Below are 21,643 nucleotides of genomic sequence, written 5' to 3'. Positions count from 1 at the left end.
TCTCATCCTGGAGTTTGGTGCACACAGCAAAGTTTCTTGTCTGTTAATTTCTCTCATATTTCTTTTTCACCTCTTCTTTCTTCTTCAGCATGTGCAGATCTCATATAGACAGAAAGTCACGTGCAGGAGACACCAATGCCATTTGCTCATGGAGTTTGGGAGGCTGGCTATTTGATCTGCTTCTAGACACAGCACCAGCCACCAATAAGATCACTGAAATCTTGTACTAGCCTGGTGTATCTTTGCAGATCATATTTCTTACCTCCAGGGTTTTCACAGCACACATTCATTTTTACCGAGGCAGATTATTTTCTCCACAACCACTGAAAATGTGTCTGTGCCCAGTGATGCTCAGTGCCATTATACCACTTAACACGCCTCTTGTGGGGTTTGGCAGCAATAAAGGCCTCAAAGCTGAAGGAATATGCTTGGAACATCGCTTGTGTGAGAGCCTCACTGGTTTACTGCCTCTCTGAGGAAATCAGCGACCACACAACAAGCCCAGATGAAGGAGCAGTCTTGAGAAGGACTCCGTCACCAAAGATTTCTCACCCCTGATGACAGTAACATGACTCATGTGCCCTTGAACCTGAGAAAAACCAACCTTGTGAAAACCTCTGAGAAATTCGGAAGTGGTGACAGTGTTTTGGTGCATTGAATGCCAGCGCAGCAAACTCATCTCTGTAATTTGCGATTTTTAGCTACATGCTACTAGAAAGCATCAACCATGCATCACCAGGGACAGGCTTCCCATTCCTCTGCTACAAAGGCAAAAGTACTTAACTTTCATGTGATTTATAGGCAAAACTCATCTAGTTAGAGTGCAACACATACCCTGTGCCAGCAGCAGTAAATCCAAGCTCTTTGTGTTCTCAAGGGAATGTTTCATGCAGTAGCCTGAAAAACATGTGCAATGTCTTTGAAAATCCTGCCGTTTAGGGTTGGTAGAAAATTTCTCATCACCATCCTCTATGCCTACCTGCCTGTGCTAGAGACTGCGACAAGAGCAACAACTGCAAAAATTCGCTGGAATTGGGCTTTATGTCAGACTACCCAAATCACTTTTGCATATATTCAGAAGGTTAAAAAGTTTATCTCTGTATATAAACAGAGGAGAGAAAAATTAGAGGTGGTTATATTTAGCATTGAAAATGACACTTAAGTTGCAATGAAATGTTTAAAGTGTCATTGAGAACTTTGGAAGTAAAATAGGTCCAATAAGCAGGCAAATTGCTGAAGAAGGCAGTGAAAGGTACTCAGGAAAAGAAAGAATTCAACTGCCTGTCATCCATTTTTGTGGAAATGTGCTTAAAAATTGTTCAGCTCTGAACAGGAAAAGAAGTTCACCCCTTAACATCTAAATAAGCACCACAAAAGGGCAGAGGGAAGCATGGGAGGTGAATGACTTTCCCAAAGTCAAACTGTGGGACAGCAGAAGAGCTAAGGGGGAAGCAGATCCCCATGGTGCAGTGTTGAGCATCCTGACCTCCACCACCTCCAGCAGCCAGACTGCAGCAAGGAAGGTCATCCTCAGGATAAACAGACAGCAGGGCAGCTGCCTCCCATCCTTCCCCACCAAAATGTCTGGCCCTGCTGGGTTCAGAGGCTGCTGCCTTTGCTTCTGGTTCAGCAGTGAGAGTTTCTTTCTCTGCGCAGAACAGGCTCTCCTAGGTACAGTCTTCTGGGAAGATAAAATAGACATCACTCTATAGTGTAATGCATTTGCCCCCAGCCAGGGCAACATAACTGCCTCTGCAGAGGGGAAAATTCAGCCTCTCTCAGAAATCTGGGAGATGGCAGGTGTTGCCCTCTTTAATAGCAGTAATAAAAATAATTACTTCTGTTAATATTGGGTATCTGGTTTCCAGTGTTGAACAGGAAAAGTGTAATACCTGCCATTTAAAATTAGTCTGTCATGTTTTCATTCCTTCCTCACCCCTGGGATTTCAAAAATCTTGATGAAATATGTGTTCACTCTTCAAATATTTCCTGAGGCCAGTGAGGTCCATATGTTCTTAGGAACAAGTTTTTCACTCTGTGGGTTGTTCCTCATGACATTTAAATGTTCTGAGTTATAAATATCGGCAACACAAAGCTAGAAGATGATGGTGTTTTCCCCTCACAAATATAATGCTATATTTATAATGCAGCTTAAAGGCAGCAAGAAAGTAATATAATATTTTATAAAGATTAGGCAGAATACTTCAGTGTTTGCATTGTGGTTGCAGCCATGGCTCCTAAAATGCAGTGTCATTGTCAAGGTAAGAACGAGATTTTATTTAAACTGCTGCTGAACATATGGTGTTATTTATGTCCCAGACATCCACAGAAGAAAGAATTTTCTAAGTCTAATTTAAGCTGTTAGCGAGTAGACAGCAAAAAGATGAGACCTCACTGTTTTTACTAGCTAACAGTGCTGGTTTAGATTAAAATAGTTAAGGGAAGTATTTTTTTAAAGGAAAAAAGTTCTGCACGGATTTGTACAGAAACCATGACTAATGAAGGTGTAGATCTGTATCCTTCCTCTGCTGTCAGATCTTGCCCATGACATCATCTTGGGTTGTCCTCAGCTACCCATTGTGCATCATATCCCGTGACCTTTCCCTCTATCAGTAATTTTTGATGAAAGTATTAGTTGAAGATGTTGGGGCAGGTTATGTGTGACAGGGAACGAACATGTCTCTATTCATCTCTGCACATGCTGAGAATCATTTGCTCTTTTGATTATATGGAAGATGAAATTGAGCTGGAGTCAAATTCCAGGTTAACTTTACTCCTAAGTAGTGGTAAATGGTATAGGAAGCTTTGATTCAGAGCACTGTGGGGATTATTTTAGCTCTTATGAAAAGCAGGAACTGAGAGAGTACTTTAAGCCAGAAAGAGTTTCATTTTTAAAACAATTTGAATATATTTCAGTGCTTAGTCCTCTCTTTTCTTTCCTCACCTTCCCAGTACCAAGTTAGGACAAAGAGAAGATGAAAGCCGCTGTGCATCTAGAAAGCAAAGACCTGATTGCCATAACTGAAACTTGGTGGGATAAATCCCATGGCTGGAATGGGGCTTTTGATAGTTACAGGCTGTTCAGGAAGGACAGGAGAGGAAGGAGAGGGGAACAGGTTGCCCTCTACATCCAGAAATGGATAGAATGAGAAAAGCTGCCTCTGAAGAGCAGCAGACTGAAAGCTTATGGGTGAGAGACAGAGACCGAGACAACAAAGGAAACCTTTTGTCTGTCTACTACAGGGCAAGAGTGCAAGAGCTCCTAATCCCCATCCACAAGAAACTGGGCAAGAATGGCAAGGGACTGGCACAGCTGAGTAGAGACCTGCTGGCCAAAGTAAAGGGAAAGAAGCAAATGTGCAGGCAGGGGAATCAGGGACAGGCACCCTGGGATGAGTATAGGGATGCTGCTTGGTTTTGCAGGGATGGGGTCAGGGAGGCCTAGGTGCAGCTGGGGTTGAACTTGGAAAGGCATGCAAGGAATAACAAGAAGGGCTGTTACAGATACGCTAATCTGAAAATGAAGACCTAAGGAAGCATACCCCCATGATGGACAAGACTAACAAACTGGTAACAATTGTCAAGGAGAAGGCTGATGTACAAACCAACTTTTCTTCTCCAATGTCCACTTGCAGATGGTGTCTGTCGGGGACTTATACTGGGACCAGCACTATTTAATGTCTTCATCAGTGACTTCGACAATGGGATTGTGTGCACCCTCACCAAGTTGGACTACATCAAGCTGAGTGATGTGATTGACACATCTGAAGGACAGAATGCCATCCAGAGGGACCTGGAGATGCCCGAGGAGTGGGCCCCTGGGAACTCCTTGAGGTTCAACTAAGCCAGCTTCCAGGTCCTGCACCTGGATTGAAGCAATTCCAAACATAAATACAGGTTGGGCATAGAATGAATTGAGAACAACCTTACTAAGAAGGACTTGGGAATACTGGTGAACAAAAAGTTGTACATGACCTGGCAATGTGAGCTTGAAGCACAAAAAAACCAACTGTATCCTGGGTTGCATCCAAAGCAGCGTGGCCAGCAGGTCCAGGGAGGTGATTCAGTCTCTTCAGTTCTGGTGAGACCTGCCCTGGAGTACTTTATCCAGCTTTGGAGTCCTCAGCACAGGAAAAATCTCTTGGAAAAGATCCAAAGGAGAGTCATGAAGATGATCAGAGGGCTGCAGCACCTCTCCTATGAAAACAAGGCTGATAGACTTGGGATTTTTCAGCCTGGAGAAAAGAATAATCTAGCCTTTCAGTATTTGAAAATTATTTATAAGAAAGATGAAGGGCCTGTTGCAATAGGACATGGGGCAATGTTTTTAAACTAAAAAATGGATATCTTTAGAAAAGATATAAAGATGACATTTTTTATGATGGGAGAGGTGAAGCATAGGCACAGGTTGCCCAGAGGAGAAGGGGAGGTTCAGGTTGCTCAGAAGTCACTATAGGAAGTTAAGGTTGGATATTAAGAAGAATTTCTTCAAAGAAATGGTTGTTAAACATTGGAATGTACTGCCCAGGGAGATAGTGAAGTCACCATCCCTGGAGCTGTTCAAGAAACAACTGGACATAGTACTTAGTGCCATGTTGACAAGGTGGTGATCAGTGAAGACTGGGCTTGATGAACTAGAGGTCTTTTCCAACTTAAATTATTCTTAGAGGTGGTAGATGCCTCATCCCTGGAAACCTCCAAGGCCAGGGATAGGGATGGGGCCCTGTGCAAACTGATCTAGTTGCAGGGGTCTGTGCTAATTGCAGAGGGGTTAGTCTATTTAACCTTTAAAGGTCCTTTCCAACCCAAGTTATTCTGTAATTCTGTGATTCTGCAACTTGAGCCTGAGTATTTTATCTTAATCCGCTTCTTTACTCAGGTTTGTAGATGGCCCTTAGAGCTAGAAAAGCTCACTTTGTTCAAAGCTTGATCCAGCTACTTGCTTCCACCAAAAACAGATATAAGTGCTCATATTAGTGCACTTGCTCATATTAGAGAGCTAGGTAGACATCTGCAATACAATAGACTATGCTAGAGGAAAGCTTTATGCAAAATTGTGGTATTAATCATTCAAAGGTAGATTCTAAAGGTAGGAATGGACACTGGAATTCTTTTGTTCAGACAGAACTTCTAAGGTTTATCTTATTTGCATGTTTCTTAGGTATGTCAAAAATGACATTACACATGTGTTTATTGGAAAAAAGTTCTAATTTATGGTTTTTCACTATGCTTTTCAGTTGCATTATTCAGTGGCCATCCCCTGTAACAAGTACAGGCACTGTGCTGAGAGGTCTCCACAAAATGCCACAGCAAGGCATCCTGGCAGGCTGGAGAAGAAGGATGGGCAGAAAACAGCAAAACAGAGCTCCCTGGTTTGGCCACCATGTAAGAGGTGCCCATGAAATTGCTCTCCTGTGGAGCACACAATAGGTCAGGGGCTGGATTTGGTGCTGTTCTCATGCTCCAGCACCCCCAGATGTGACCCTAACTTCCAGAACAATGGCTTCTAACCCATTCCTACTTGCAGGCTCACTGGCAGCCATCCTCCTGCCTATGCACATCCCCATCGTGGGCTCAGGGAAGCACCAGGCTTTCAGCAGGGCACTGCCATCTCCATCCTGAGGGAGTTCAACCAAAATGACCAGCAGGACAGGACAGTGTTTCTAAAATCTGTTTTGTCAAGCGACAATGCTCATAAAAACAAGTGTAGTGTTTCCTCCTGTTTTTTAAAAGAAAACTAACACTGTGGCTTATTTCAGCTAATCCTTGCAAAGTGCTTAAGCTTTGTGTTCAAAGACATTAAGCACATGTTAATATCCAATTCAACACCACTAAGGATTTTCAACAGGATTTGAGCAAAGTCAATAAATCTGGAAAACAGTCGTTTGACAGGTGCTATGACTGGCAGTAAGGACAACCAGCAGTAACACAAACAGGGGCTGTAGTGTTTTGAAAGCACTGTATGGGAACACTGGACTGCATCAGTAGGTAGTGTTATTACTCCAACATCCTGTGGACCAGCACACTGTCTCCTTCTCACAGCAGCCACAGAAAAGGTCTTTTTTTTTCAAACTACACTGTTCAATGAAGGGACTTTCATTTTTACTAAATTCTCCAGTTCACTGCTCAGCAGCTCCATCAAAGGTGGTTTTGCTCAGGCACCAGCACCAAGAGAAGAGAGACCTGACATCCCATTAGGTATGAGAACTAATTCAGACTCCATCTTCCTGCTGCTGTTTTGCATTCTTTTTTTTTTTTTTCTACTTGTTTCCTGCCATTTTCAATCTTCGAAGCCTTTAAAAAGAGTCTCTTTATTTCTTTAGAGATAATTTGTTCAAAATTCTAATACACAGGATAGGCTTTTGAGTTGTTTGTCCTCAAATTCTGTGTGTCTAGAGCAAGTGTGAGATGCAGATATGTGCCTGTGCCTGAAGCAGATGTACACCTGCAGACTTCAGGAGCCTCCCAACTGGTATTTCACACATTGTAGTATGTGTGAAATGGTCACATTTCAAGAGAATCTGCAGTTTATTTATGCCAAGTCCACCGTTTTTTGAAATGTCTGATCATTTTAAACCCAGCATGTGATTATATTATTTTTATCTCTTACAGACTGATAGAAACCCCAAATATCTTCACAAACGAGACATTGATGTTGATCTGGGATAGGCTAGATCTGTCTCTGACAAATCACCTCAGCTCTAGAGCCAAGAGAGAGAATAATGGTTTAATTCTGTCATGAGGTGGCAATTCCTCTATTTGTTTCCCTTCCTTTGAGGAGTGGGAGTGAATCTAAGGCTTTGTTCTGACAGTGAAGGGCCGATAGTGTTAAAGACATTTGCAAAAAGACTCGACTTCCAGCCTAAAAACCGGAGCTGTTCTGACCCTAAACTTCTCCCCAGAAGATTCTGCCAATCATGACAAACTATGTGAAATTTGTGGTGAATTTGTGATGTGCAGAAAATTCCACTAGGGACTAATTTGACACCATCAGATGCAATTTTCCTTTATTACCCTAAGGCAAGATTTAAACTAGTTTCCAGGGGTGAGAGGTTATTCCATTAATCCAGGGCGCTTGCCCCAGCAGGCTGCCACCTAGACAGTCTGGGGCATCATTAAATGGATGTATTTCTCCTGTTTTCCTGGTCTTTTCTGGGGTTTTCATTTTAGGGTGTCACTTTTATTCTTAGTCATCAGATAGACACGTCTTTTCATAGTCAGACCAATCTCTACCAAAGCCTTTCCTGCAGCCTGTTTTTGTAGGAGAAAACTAAGATTTAGGTTCAGTCAGGCCAACAAATTTGGTTAACCCTGTGTTGTCTGGAGTGGAGGATGAGGAAAGCAGGGATCCTCAAAGAAACTCAGACAACACAGGGTGGCAGAGATGAGAGTGTATGGAACACAGAGGCAACTCAGGCCCTGTAAGGCAGTGCCAGCCATCCCAAAATACAGCCACCTGTGCACACACCTACCCCATAAGTACCTGGGCAACTGGGAAGAGATGAGAGCTTTAGCATAGGGCCAGGCTCAGCTAAGCATCTGCCTTCATGTGACCTTGTGCCTGAAGCACTGCATCATCTGGTGTCTTGGCTCAGCACAAGGCTCTCCAAATGGTCTCCCTGCGGGACTAGCCCAGGTCCAGCAGAGCTTCCCAAATTGGGGGTCATCCTCATGCACAGCAGCCACCTGGCTTCTGGATCCCAGCAGGCACTGGGAGAAGTACATGGGAGAAGTGCTATTCCCATGAGATTATCCCTGAGTGTCAAGCTTTTGTCATAGTGTCTCTAACCATGGCACAGCTACCCTGCCAGCCACATAAACTGCACGACACTAACCAAAACTGTGTAGATGTTAATGCTGACCAACACCAGGGGAGATTGCAGATACCCATCTCATCCTCATTCTGGACCCAGTTCTACCAAAATCCACCACACAAAGTTAATGCCACAAGTAAGAATGGCATTTGTAAGAGTTCAGTCTCCTTTTTCCCCCTTCTGTTTCTTTAGGGTTTTTCCTTCTGCTTGAACTTGAAGAAAGTTGAGTTTAGTTTAGTTCTGTGTCTTTGCGCCACTCCCTTTCACACAGGCACTGACTGCCAGGGAACATACTGCTTGAGTGAGATTTTGCAAAGGACAGAAGGAGAGCTCCTCAGTGGTTTTGGTTATGAGCCACAAAAGTCAGGACAAAAAAACCTGAGAACTTTACTCTTTAATCCTGAGTAGGAGACAAGACCTTCTTAAGGTTCTGTGTGTAAGTGGTTTAGTTGAACCAGGGAACTTTTGGTGCAGCAGAGACATAACAACCCTGAATCTGTGAATATTGCAGTGTTTGTCTTTGGCAGTAATTTGGAAAAGGCACTGCAGAGGCAGGAACAAGAATCCCCAGGAGGGCAGATGCAACATAATCTGCCCCAGTACAACATTCTCTGTGGTTTTAATAACTGGCATAAATCCCAACTAGTGAGGTAGTTCCACCTCTTTTAAAATGCCTTTTTCGTTGTCAAGAAGAGTTGTTAAGTGAATTAAAATGAGCTAGTATTAAGAAATGAAATAATATTTATATAGGACTTGGATGAGTTTGACTTCACCTCTTTAAACTGGGTGAAGGCAAAATGTTGGGAACTGATGGTTGCTGAAAAATAATCTGGATGAGGAATGCTTATTAATTTAAAGTTAATTATCTATCCCTAAAGGGTTTTATATACGGTTTTATATATATGTGGAAATTCTTGTCTTGAGGCAGACAACTCTGCAGTCTAGATCACCTGAGAGTATAAATCTGGGCCACAGTATTTCTGATGACAGGACTGCATTTCTATCATTAATGGAGTTAATCTCATCTCATGGAGTTAATGCTACTGTCCTTCAAAAACTGCTCAACAGCCCTGATTTTTGCCACATACTCCCTGCCTTTTCAGCCTTCCATGGCACTGTGGGAAGCAGATCCTATTGCCATGTAAGAGTGCTTGCAAGACACTCCGCCACAGGAGGAAGACAACAGGTTTGGATGCATCTGCTTTCAAGATCAGCAATTACTTTGAGGAAAAAAAAAAAAGGAAAAACAACCAGGAAAATCCATTTAAACTGGCACTACTATTTTCACCTCTCCACAACCTAGCTATGACTTCCAGTGCATCCTGAGTTAAGAGTTCATAATTCCAGCTGAACTTAATGGGAGTATTTACACAAGAATTGTGTTGCAATACCTAATAAGCTTGGTTGTGGGCAAATATTTTTTTCTGTGTCTTTACTGATTTCATTCCAAAGAATATTCCCACTGCTGCAGTTCCACCAATAGGTAGGAATAATTGCAACACTGCTGTGACTGATCACTGTTAATTCACTGTTAATAGTATCTTCTATTCATGGCCCAGGGCAGATTGCAGTGTTTGCATGTTGGTGGCTGCTGCTGCCTTGTCCACACCAGATCTCCCACCATTAGTATCACAACAGAAGTTCTACTGGGGAGCAACTCATAAGAAAAATGAGATTTTCATCAGGTCCTCTCTGTCTCCACTTTCTTCATGAACAGGATTAAAAAAAGATATTTCTTAAGGTCACTTTGAAGACTAATGAGGAAACATTTATAAATGGTTTTAAAGATGAAAAGTGTGAAATATTCCACTCAGTTATAAAAGCATAGATGAGGCCAAAGCAGCAGCCAGTCATCTAATTTGAATAAAATATCCTTTTGAAATGCTCTAGTTATGCTGTTTTTTGAATTTGATGGGTAGCAGTCAATCTCTGTACATAAACAGTGACACCAGAATCTGCACTTCCTCTTTGTGAACTTTGGAAAAACTGATCTATCTCATTTAATAATGAAAAGAAAAAATAGGGAAGAGAGAGAAAGAGAAAAAGAAAGAGGCTGAGAAGAAAAATATGTTCTTTGAGCCAATGCGAGATGTAGGGCAATGTTTCGTATTAACCCTGGCTTCCTCTTCATACATCTGATTTCTTTGAAAAACACAGACATAGTTCATCCACCAGTCCTGTGGCCTACATTGTTCCTAAGGGAGGCTCAATGCTATGGTTAGAAAGAACTAAAGGAAAAAAATATTGCTGATGAATTTAATCAAATTTTTTGAGCTATCAGCTTTGTAAGAGAAGAGAACGCACTGAAGGTAAACTTTCTTATGAAAATCATGGAGTGTTCATTGAAGCTACCAGGAAAGTTTGAAGTATTTCCAGACAGAGCCAAACATAAACCATTGGATGGCACTGGATTGCATTTGGTCTGGTTGGGTTAGGTAGGGTAAGGCACCTTCTAGAATATGGAGAACTGGAAGTCAAACCCTTGTTCATCCTCTCTCCAAACACATATCAAGATGGCTCTCTGCTGATGTATCCAGTGATTTCTGATAAATTATTTCCTTTTTCCAAAATCAGTTAGGACTTTTCCAGCAGGGAGACTGCCACAGAGGAAGGGATGTCCTTCAGCCTGCAGTGACAGAGATGCTTGGCTGCTCAGCAGAGAACTGCACAGTAAGAGCAACATGGAGAACATGCTACCCTGGACCTGGAAAGCTGGGAAGAACAAGAGCAGCAAGCTGCAGATGATGGGCTGGAAAAGCCTGTGCCCATGTGATGCAAGCCATTAGGTAAGATGTGCCTTTCAATTTCTTGCTGTGGAGTCCATAGCAAATGTAATGGAAATGAGAGACTTGAGCATGGATTTCCCACAGGACAAGCTCCCTCATCACCCTAGGAGACACAGGCAGAAGATGAGGGAGGGAGTGGTTTATGCAAAATGCCTCAAGCCTGGGTGAGACAAAGCTAACAAGAATAATTTTCGAAATCAGAAATGTCAATGAGCTTGGGCTTATTTTCTCATACTCTATCAGTTGCCTGACCTTCCCTCTACACATTCTTTGTCTATACACAATAGTGCAGAAGGGAAGTTATTTCATCTAACTTCAGGCATTTACATATTTTAGGACAAAATTCAGGTCAGTTCTTTTAGACATTTATCACAAGACAAATAAATAAGTTATGAAATACCTGTGTCTTTCCACTGACTACAAAGCAGTCGAGGAGACAAGTTCATATGCAGATATGTGGTCAGATCAATTTTAACCCCATGACTATACCCCCCACATCCTTCTCATTCCCCCCATGAAAAAATACAGATCCCCTCACAGCACAGAGCTCAGCATAAGCAGGGCTCTGCCTGCTGAGTTACACCAGGTTGTGTTCATTGATGAGTGAAACCAGGTTGAAATTCAACTGCTAGCTCTAGCCTCCCACTCATTATGTCTGCTGAGTGTTTAGATCTCAGGGAATTTGTGGAGTTTCTGGATTTCCACATACCAGATAGTCTTTTCTGTGAGGCAATGGGTGTAATTCCTTCAATGATTGTGGAGGAATCTCTAGAGGGGAACCTCATGAGCATTGCTCGCTCTCTCCTCTAAAGGAAGAAATTAAACTCATGGTTTTCTGACAAATGCTTGTTTTCTGCTGTTGTCAGAAAGCCAGGAGACATTTAGCAGCTGTAACAGTGGAAGCTAAATAAAAGCAGAAATTTTCCTGTCTGCTGCTATACTGGATGAGTATGCAAAGTGAGGTTAAAGAGAGGTAGATCTGCTCCAGGAGACACTGTCACCTAAAATAACTCTAGAAGGGGCACAGACTTCCCTCCCCTTGCCCTTTGATATAAGTTTAATTCCATAAAACACAGTCCAGTGACCACTGTAAACAAAGGATGGTTGCATATTCAAACTACATATTAATGTTAAAAGTGGAGTTGTTTTTTAAATAGAATATGGCCACAGCCTTCCTCCAAGATACTAGTGTGCAATTGATGGGATATCTGTTTCTATTATGAAGTTGCCCATGTTATAGACCTGGTGTCAACAGACACTGAAGTCATACGAATTACAGTAGAAATTTGACCAGAACTTCTTTGGAATATAAAACTCTTTCACTTTCTTTTCGGCTTTTGTCTCCTAGGGCCCTGCTTCCTTCAAAGATAAAACTGATTGCTGGTTTCAAGGGCTATTTATTGCCATGACAGTGACATATCACTCTGAGTAGTGCCTCTTAAGTACTGTTAGCACCTACCTGATCTGAAAAAGTAAAAACATTCTACCAAAATTGCTGTATTAATAGACAAGCCTAAAATAAATAAACAGGAAACAAACAGAACCTTTTAAAAGAATGAACTGCAATTGAAGTACTTTAAAGATAAATAAACTTTTAGATTTGACTCCCTCTAGAGTATATTTAAGGAAAAGCTTGAATCAAGAGATTCCTTTTTTGTTGCAGAAACTCACCATAGTCCCACCGAAGTTCCCTCCAAGTGCAAGAATCCCTCCGTGCCCTGCAGCCTCTCTTCATCAGATCTCTGACAGTAACAGCTAAGCCCCTGCAGCACTCGGACCAGAGCACCTTAGTGCGGAAACAAAGATATATCTTCTATTTCAGTAAGAGATGATAGAGCTGTAATTGTGCATGGCTACGTTTTCCAAAAAGGAGACCAAAACCTTCCTGTCTCCATCAACCAAATGCAGCAAGAGGGCTTTCATTTGGTCAGCAGTGATGAGTTGGAGTAGATCCATGTCTCCGAGGAGCTACTGTAGAACAGGACCTTCGTTCACTTTGGCCCCTGGGGATACAAACAAACTCAACACAGTGTTGCAACATCTGAAGATCCCAAATGTCTTTTTTTTTTTTTTTTTTTTTTTCCTAAAATGAGGATCGGTTTCCCATTTCAAAATGAGCAGAGCCAATGTAGTCACTTAGGTCGTTACAAGCCTTTTGGTGAAACTCCCTCAGTCCTGTGGTGCAGGACATCAGACACCGATGCGTCCTCTCTTTATCTGCTAGTGCTCTCACTGCCACTCTGGGGAGCTGAACAGGTTTGTTTAGAGGTGGTAGTGCAATATTGAACAGAAGAAAAGGTAGCACAGAATAAACAACTGAGTTGTCAAGAAAGGACCCAGTGGAAACAAGACACAGAGTCTCTCAAAGCATTTATGTCTATGTTTCTAATGAAAAACAAGCAGAACATCAAATACATTCCATAAGTTTCATATGTAATAATGTAGAGGCAATACAGGACAGGCACAATTTTTCTTCTCTCTTTGCCAGAAAGTAAGATGAAAAATACTTGGGTAAAAAAAAGAGAAAATAGAGTGTGAATTTACTGAGCTGCCTGGATGAGAAAATAGAGAAACTGGATTTCTTACTAATTAGATCCATTACTTTCCAGCATGTAATGGTTTCTCAGTTGCTAGTTTTTTAAAGCCACAAAAGAAAGAGAAGAAACCCAAAGTTTGCCATCTCTTGTTGCATGAATGTATAGATGAATTCAGTCTGACTACAACACATATACTGCACGGCAGTACCTCTAGGGATAAATTTGGATCACTATGCCATAGACTCCAAACAGTCAACATGACATATTACATCATATCTCCCTACACAAAAAGAATTCACTAACAAATATCACTTCCAAAAGTGCTTCTTTATTCCACTTTTACATTATAGTTTCTTATGAAATATCTCAGTGGATGATTTTGGTGCTTTGCCACATTTCTCTCAATCTATTTATAAATGTTTGGTTGGAAAGAAAGTAAACATTGCAGGACAAACACTTTATAAACCTTTGCTATTTTATGTAATACTTGAACTGGAATTAGTTTTGCTTAAAATAAATAATAATCCTGGAGTGCTCTGCAGAATGATACAAAATCTCCCAAGCTTGTTAAAATAAGAAAGAAAAGAAAGCAGAAAATAAGAAAGCATAAGCCAAGTGGTTTGTATATCATCTGAGAACACAAAAAATTGTATCTGCTATGAGGGGGGAAAACCAAAAACCAGCCTGCCAGGTAGTCTTCATCCTGCACAGTATGTCGTTGGTAAAACCCTTCAGGGTAATTACTGCTCTTTGATTATAAATCGAATTGACTAGCATGCCACCAGAAAAGTGGCAGCATCGATGAGTCTGTGATTTCCCCGCGCCCCAATAATGGATTTAACAAATGTTTCACACCTAAAGACTCTGGCTGCATTTGGAAAAGCACAACTGGTTTCTCACAGGCAGAAAAGTGCGGGCTGACAGAGCATGTTGCTGCTGCCTGCTGCTCCCTTCCCACCTCACACACCCAGCGACTTGCTGCTTGTTTATTTAAATGACACTGTTGTTTGAAATGATGGGGGCTTCTTATCCTCTTGAGTCATGCATTCTCTGTCTGCGGTCCTCTGTTTAGGCACTTTTAGCACCTCATTAATTACTTACTGCAACAAAGTCATGCTGTTTTGCAACTCTATTGCCTTTGTTAAGAAATCTCAATCCGGTGTTAGAATGTGAAAGGGGACTGTTATCTACCATATGCCCTGCTTGACTCCGTCCTACAAAATTAGCTTTCTAGTTCCTGAAAAACATATACATGTGCTCCTTATACGCATAGCCCATGGTTAAACATCCTGGCTTCCGCTAAATAGCCTGCCAGTACCAATTGTAGAAGCTACTGTTGCAGATAAAACCCCCCTCTGAACTCCACACGTTATAAATATACATTTTTTTTTTTAAATCCAGGAATACACCATTTCTTAACAATGTCCTTAAAACTCTTAATAATGTCCTTAATAAGCCTTAATAATAAGTCCTGCTGCAAAATGCTACCTTGGATTCCTTTCTATGAGTCTGTATATACTGAAACCTTCTCAAACAGTTAACTATTAAAGATAAGTAACTGACAGATTAGGCAGTTGGAGATATTATTTCTTTCTCAGATGGAAGGCTAGTGGGATAACATCATGTAAGGACAATGGAAGTCTTCCTTGTGACGCTCTGAATGTTATCAGTGTATGTAAACTCTGCAGACACATTAAAGCAGATTGGTACAAGAGGTTTGATCCAAAAGGGATTTTGACAGCTGTGCAGAAAGCTGTGATTTAAGAATCATCTTCAGCAGCAGCTGAGGCTGGAAGAACCTAATTAAATTCACAATGTCCTTCCTTGTTTGGGGTGAATGCTCCTCAGAGTACAGCTCCTGCAGAGACCCAGAGCCAGCACAAGCAGGACTCTTGCGTGAGCAGATTGTGGGCCAAACAGAGCTAAATTCACTGGGGATCTAGACCTAGCTACCAGTGGAATCAGGCTTCTCTCAGCAAGCAGTGTGTAAAAGCTTGTTTACAAAGCAGGGATGGAAAAATAGAAATGGTAACAATAGCCACTTTTCTTAGTGGTTAGGGTATATGCAGCCAGCAGATACCAGTTTCTGCTCATAAATTTCCATTTAATGTGAAATGTGCAAGCATACTTTCAAAAAAGAGACAGAAAATCAGATTTCCCTTCATGTGCCTTAAAATCAATTCCTTCTTATGATCTGACACCAAGAATGTTTATGGTGGCACAGATGCAGCAAAGCAGCCTGTGAAGCAACCTCAGCCAAAGAATCTCATTACTGATAGCTCAGGGTGTGGGGTGCAATTGCACCCTGAATCACACTCCCATGGAAGGTACTCATGGAGCATGGGTACACATAGTGGCCAAGTTTCATTGCCATTGGGCTAAAGGAAACTCTAGATAACGACATAACTGACTATTTTCTTTGAGAAAAAGGACCTTAATTTCTCCCCTGATGGTGGAGGCTGGCTGACTCAGGCATGAATGGCTATTTAGCTGGGCAGAAAATCCTTGCTGGGCTGAGTGTTTCCTTATCACTAGCTCCTGCTTGCTCTCATCTCAAGATGAATGTTGATTCTGATAGCAGATTGGAAGGAAGACCTATTGCCACAGTTTATTTAGAGACTTTAGACATCTAAATATGGAATGCTGGATGTCACTTGCAAAGTCATATCCCTACAAGGTAGGATTTACTACTCTTAAATTGAAGCTGTTTCCTTATTTCATGAGATCTTGGCTTTCAAGTTGTAACTGTCTGATGCCTGATTTGTAATTTGTTCAATGTAGTAGATGTAGATATTATCTTATCAGAAGATCCACAACACTAAATCCTTGTAATTCAACACCCAGTCATCAGCTTCATGCAAAAAGAGAACCAAGTTCAGAAGGAAAACACACATGACTCTTTCCATTAATGAACAGTGGTCAGAAATATGCTGAAAGGTACACAAAAAGAGTAAGACTATTATTAGGGAACGTCTGTCTCTTCAGAGAAGTACAGGGGCTTTTTTCAGCTCTGATGAACTGAATGCAAAATACGAACTGATGCAACATATCCAATTGCTTCAAGCTCTCCAGGCATAGTGATGGACATCAGCTTGTGCTTAAAAGTCCTTCTGAAGAGTACCATGTCACCAGTGTACCAGAGTCAAGAAGAGAATAAAAGTCTTCAGGACTACATTTTGCAGTTTTCCAGAATTTCACTTTATGCCTTGAAATAAGCATCAAGATCATTTGGGTACAGAAGTGTTTCAGATTGCTCAGAAATTATCTGCCTAATATTGAAAAATCCTGTAGAATAAGAATCAGTGACACACTTACCAATGTTTAGTGAAGGATAGAGCAGGGTAACCCACGGTTGCATGCTCTGTTCCTCATGTTGTGACAGTGGCTGCCCAGTTCCTCAGCTACAGCTCCCACAACCCTGTAATACCTCTTATGACTTCAGGCCACTGGAGCTGAACTGCTTCAGTATATCCTGGCATTGGGATGGCATTTTGAGGACAGCTGGAATTGTAACACATGAACTCCATCAACAAACACTGTGCATCATCATTCTTCTTCACACCCACCTATTCCTCTGTACAAACACTATGCAACCTGCCCGTCAGCAATGTCGTGTGCAGAGGGAGCACACATAAAGAAACGGGCTTGTTCCCTTGTCCCTGCCTTTCCAAGGAACCCTACGTTTGTAATTTCACCTACAGTAGCAAGATTGCTTCACTGACCTATTTGAGACACTCCCTGCCCTTACTGTTTTACATGTCAGGTTTTTTATTTCCTCATGGTGTACCAGACCAGGAAACTCAACATGCTGAAAATAAACTTTTTAGTTTTCCATTTTCCAGCCGGATATTTCCCAAACCCTTGAATCAGAAGAGCCCAGGAAGTGGGAATGAGCAAGTCATTTGGGCAAGTGTGGAATCTACTTAGGTGGACATTAACACCAAAGAAATTCACAGAAAACACTGCCAAAGTGAGAAAACAGTTCCTCCCAAATACTGAAATCATAGAGAAATCAATGCCTAAAAAAATGGATGTGTCAGACGGCTGTGAATCTTTGTTACTTGTTACTCACATCCTCTAGTTTTACCCAGTGATAGTTCCACCCTATGGGCTGTCACCACAGGAGAAGCAGGCTTGGGCAAACTGATGCATGAATTTAAGTACAATTATTTTAGTATTGCCTTCTGGGTGGTTAAAGTTAGCCTACATCAAAAGGTTTTGGGTTTTGTTGTTTCTTTTTTTCCAATTTAGCATACATTAGAAAAGCATTTATGTTAATTGCTTCTGTTCCAGAATGAGTATTTACACTCAAAATAGACAGATACTTCCATGGAAATGCCGAGATTTTTTCTTGCAGACGCAGATGCTCTAGGCACAGATTCTGCAAACACAGAACAAAAAGTTGGTCTGCATCCCAAGAGTTTTACAATCGGATCACAAGTCCAAGAGACTACCAACTGATAGATGAATACAGGGAAACAATGACTTAGCACGGTTTGATCATCCTCGTATTAACTGCTAAAACTCCCTCTGTGCCAAAAACTTCTCATTTTTAGGCCTTCCTATTGGGCTTTCTTAACTGAATTGCATCTGGAAGGTTTGTACTGCAAAATTTGTTTGTGTGTTTTTCCCACAAATATGCCTTTTTTTTTTTTTTTCCCCACATACAATAAAACAACAATTCAGCCTTCCTCCAGTGTGATGTTGAAGACCAGATCCAAACTCTCTCAGACTGATAAAAGGTCAAGCTGACAGCAGCAGGCTTTGGACCTGACCCAGACAGAGGGGTAGTCCAGATCGACATACTAATTTAGGACCTGATCCTGTAAACTTTGATTACACTGCGATTTTATTACAATGACAGAATTGCACAAGTTGGAGATGGGAAAAATCAATTAGGTCATCTGGTCTATTTGTTGCCAGTGTAGGATTGTTCTCTGCTGCACATGTTGTTAGTGTTCTGCCATTAGATATTTTAAATATCTGAAGCATAAAGACATTATTAAGGATACTGAGACTGGATCTGTAGGAATCAGTTTGTTTTTTATAAAAGTATACTTAAGTTCAACTTGTTGTGAGTAAAAAATCGTTGACTTTTTTCAGTATACTTAAACTATTCAAATACAATCTTCTGTTTGTGATATTAACAGTTTATGAGAATATTCACAATGTTACAAGAGATTAACCTCCTAAACTGAACACGGCTAAATAACAAATGGGTTATGTTAGGAAACCCAGAGAAATGTCACAACTGTCAGATTGGGAAATATGGAAAAGAATAGTAATATAGACACACAGAAACACAAATACTTACAGATATGTGTGTGTGTGTGTGTGTGTGTGTGTGTGTGTGTGTGTTCTGGGTAATTTCTTATATATTGGTGTCTTTCTGTGTGCCTTGCCAACTGTGCTTGCCCTTAGTTTGTACAGGAAAAGAGAAATCTGGAGCAAAGACTGTAATGATTTGGGGTTCTGTGTAGTGCCAAGAATATTGTGGGTGTTTAACAAATAGTGGATGTATCGGGTTGTGCAACCGTTACTCAGGACTCCTGCTCCAGTCCTCCAACCCTTCTCCCTTCTCAGACGTTACTGACTCAGATCTGTGGGGAAACTGCCAGGGATGACTCCTTGGTGGTGAAGTCTGACCTATGCCATCTACACCCTGATCAGTACCTGAAAAATAAGTATATGTATCAGGCAGAGTATGCTTCGTTTTCAAGTTATATATCAGAAGTAATCCAAGGCCTTTATTCCTTTACTGTGTTTCCCAAGTTGAAAAGGCAAATTAGTGACTCTTTTGTTCACTTACACAAACTATTTCCAGTCTAGAGAAGAATGACAAAGGCTAAGCATTCAGCTGTCCTGTTCACATGGCTAGTTTTTATGACTAGAGTGGCATTTTAAACAAACACAATATCAGCTATTAATTGAATATTAATATTTTATTTGGGATATAATCTGAGGATTCTGAGGCCACCTTTTTTCCAATACAATGTATTAGCTATTTGGAAAACTGAAATCAACATTTTCTGGCTGTGGGAGTTTGCATGCAGAAACCGACAGGCAGGAATTACAATAGTGAAAAACACCACACACTATTACTCTTTGACTAAATGATTATTCTCCTTAAAAAACAAAAACCAAAAAAACCCCAAACAACCCAAAAAAAAAACCCCACAGCAAAACAATACCTAACTGATTTTACAGACTCTTGCTGCTGGTTTCATTGCAGCTCAGTAAAACAGACATATTTGACTTTCCGGCAGCACGCAGACCATCAGCCTCCCCACCCTCTTTAATAAACCCCAAAACAGAGAGGCGCATAAAACCACCCTGGGAACTGTTTCCGATTCATCTGTTTTGCTTGCAAGGAAACACTACATCCAACTCCCTCCACTGTGTGTGCTGCTGCCGGCTCCTCACGTCTCCCAGCCTGGTGAGGGGAGGCTTCTTGCGCGCTGGATCCCCCCAAGACTGTTCTTCCACCGACCGCAGGCCCAGGCACAGCTGTGCAGCCCTGCGTAGCCCAGCCCGGTCCCTGGCTCTGCCTCCCCAGGGCTGATGTCAGCCTGAACTTTGCCGCTGATATCTCATCCATCGGGATGAGCGACATAAACAGAGAATTGCACGCCAGAGTTTTGCTCTGGAACAGTTTTGCTCCTTCCACACATTTCAACAATATAAATCTTTCCTTTTTATCACGGAACGGCAGTAACTGTTTATAGGTTCAGTTTGTTATTGTTGTTGGGTGGTTTTCTTCCCCCCTAATGGGGCTGGTTTGTGGAGGCACCCAGGCTCCTGGCGTCCTCTCACCCTGCTGCTTTTTGGATCCTGTCTTGAGTCAAGGCACAGCTTTTGTTTTCTCCTCGGTCTATGTCTCTGCCCCTCTTCCACAGCAAATAAACCACCTCTCCCCCCTGCTGCTGGTCACTCATGCATACCCTGCCCTACTGCTTGGCCCTCACTTGGTGCACACTCCACCAGTTTTGCTGAGGCTCTTGGGTGACCCATGCAGTCCCCAGGGCTGTCTCCCAACACATCTGTCCCACACATCTCTGCTGAAGCAAGGACACGGTGAAATGAAGAGGCTGGAGAGACAGTGAGCTGAGTTTCTCAGTCGTGCTTTGTCAGGGCAAGGAGAGGGAGTGCACTGCCCGTTTGTTTAATGTTTTCCTTATGTTTCTCGTGGAGCATTTATTTTTTGACATGCTTTCTCTGCCCACTGGTGCTAATGCTGCTCGAGTGAGTTGGCTGGCTAGCTGCAGGTTGGCTCACATACATGTCCCATCCTTTCTCCACTGCCTTTTTTATTTATGCCACTTGCCTGACTTGCTCAGCTATTTATACACACACACTAGCACACAAGTTTCAGTGTCCAATGAAACAAAACATCGAGACAAATGCGCTTTCTACATGTCAGGGTAGCCCCTAGTTTTGTCTGCTGCATGATTTTTATTTTATGCCTCTCCGGCAATCCCACCCCATCCGGCTCAAGTATCCTGGATTAGAAAGACTTTCCCCAGAGTCCTTTTCAAAGGGAGCCTCCCACAGACCTTTAAATCCCCCATATTTTATGGTGCCGATATTTAACAGCTCTGGGAGGGAGAGCAGGGGGAGAGAGCGGGCAAAACAGTTACGAATAAGGGTGGCTGCTCCTCACACCATTGAGGTTCTTGATGTGATCAGCGCCGGTTTACACGGCTCACTCTCATCCCAGCGATAGGCACCGAGATAAGAAGGCAAGCGAGAAAAGGCTCAGTGAAGTGGCCAGTTTTACCTCGAATCAACCTCACCACCGCCTATGTAGCCTTCCCCTCACACCAAAAGGAAACTCTTGTCGGGGAAAAGAAACGCGATACCCTTCTGTCAAACAGGCGATCTCTCTTGGCCGAGGTGCGGCTGCGCTGTGCCCCTGCTGCCGGGGCTCTGCTGAGGGTCCCGGCGGCACGGGCGGGAGCTGCCGTGTTAACCCCGGGGCTCACGACCCCAGCCCGGGGCTAACCCCGTGTCTCTCCTGCCGCCAGCCGGCCGTGGGGACGGTCCCCAGCCCCGGCAGGACACGCGGGTTTGCTCTGCCCGCCGGAGAAGCCACCTCAGAAAACCCCTGCCCAGCGGAGGGGTCACAGCGGAGACAATCCCCAGAGGCTGGAGATCGCTCAGCGCCCCACTCTCATCTCCCCACCTCCACTAAGAGCCGGGATGTTAGGGACAATGCGGGGAAGAGAGGGTGCCGCGCTGTGTCCCTCTCGGCAGGGAAGGGGCTGAGCACCCCGCCCTGTCCCTCCGGAGAGTGGGGGCGGCCCTCCCCACGGAGGGGCCGGGGCGCGGGGGGCAGCGGCATCCGAGCGCCGCCGGAGGATGCTCGGGCGCCGATGCCCCGAGAGGTCTCGGCCGGGAGCGGGGAGCCTCCTCCCGCCGTGCCGGGGCGCTGGGGCTCGCCTCCTCCCGGCCCGCCCCGCCCCGGGGCCTCTCCCCCGGGGCCCCGCTCAGGAGCAGCTCCCGCATG

The sequence above is a fragment of the Catharus ustulatus genome, chromosome 3 (genome assembly GCF_009819885.2).
Source record: "Catharus ustulatus isolate bCatUst1 chromosome 3, bCatUst1.pri.v2, whole genome shotgun sequence".
Classification (NCBI taxonomy): Eukaryota; Metazoa; Chordata; class Aves; order Passeriformes; family Turdidae; genus Catharus; species Catharus ustulatus.
Note: the sequence above shows the minus strand (reverse complement) of the source record.